A 1,250-nucleotide genomic window follows, 5' to 3' on the forward strand; every position below is an offset into this window, starting at 1 on the left:
CAGGTGACCAGAACCAGCCCGAGGTTAGCCCAAGCTAGAGAAGAGCTTCACTGGTTCCTGACACCCACCTGCGGTAGCAGCCTCAGTAGTAACAAGCAAATACGCTTCCCAAGGTGACAATGAATTTTGTTTTTGTTTTTGTGTTCCTATTCACTCAATTGAATTAGTTAAAATAAACCAGAAAAAAATACAATTAGTGTTCTTATCTGAGAAGCGACAGGAGTCAAATTTGCTTGAAACATTATCAAAACTGACACTTTGCCTAGAACTGACTGTTAGTCCTCACAACGCCTTGTTTTTTATTAATTAATGAATTTGCTAGAAACTGAAGTTTGAGAAACATCTAAACAAGCTTATTGCTCTTAGTCATAAAGAATTTTCTTCCTATGCCAGTGTTTAATCTTTGCTTTTTGAGTTGATCTCGGCAAGATTGAGAAATTTAAACTTAATGTGACTTTGGGGATAGTGAATGATGATGCATGTTGCAAACTTTCATTGACTATGTTGCCTTTACCATTTGTATTTTTAGGAGAGATGATAAATGCCAGAAGATAATTATCTCCCACTTGATTAAATTTTGGGGTTTATCAGTTGAATCTAGGAAGTCATCTTCAGAAACTCACCTACCCTTTCTTCATTTATATTACCCTGTCTGGTCGATCCATCGTCCAGGCTTTTTTATTTTTTCTTATTGCTTTGTAGGAGCTCTTTCTATATTGAGAATACTGATAACATGATGGATTTCTGTTGCACACAGAGACTGTGAAAACAAATAAAACATAATGTTTACATCTTAAGATGGTTGTCCCAAGACAGCTGACCACTCCAGACTGTCCCGCTTTGAGTCATCCCAGCTGTCTGCCTGAAATCATACTACCCTCCCCTGAAACCTCGCTCTGCAAACAGTTCGTTCTTCTCAGTGTGTCCCTTCCTTTGGGCAGAGTTTCTACTCACCTTCTCCAGGCTTCCCACCACCCTCCCTGTCTGTAGCACCCGGGCTGCACCATCCTTTGGGGCATTAACCCCAGAACCCCTTGTGTGATTATCCTGATGCCTTTTCTATGCATTTCTCCACTCCAGGGACCAGGTCTTGTGCTTCCTCCCTGTTCTCACAAAGCCGGAGACACTCATGTGGCTACAGGCCATGTATCCCCAAAGGGACTGAAGTCCAGATCACAGATTTTCTTTCCTCCATATTCGCTGGGTCCAGCTACAGTTCTCAGTACTTGTCAATGGATCAAGTTGTTAGG

The sequence above is a fragment of the Meles meles genome, chromosome 11 (assembly GCF_922984935.1).
Source record: "Meles meles chromosome 11, mMelMel3.1 paternal haplotype, whole genome shotgun sequence".
Taxonomy (NCBI): domain Eukaryota; kingdom Metazoa; phylum Chordata; class Mammalia; order Carnivora; family Mustelidae; genus Meles; species Meles meles.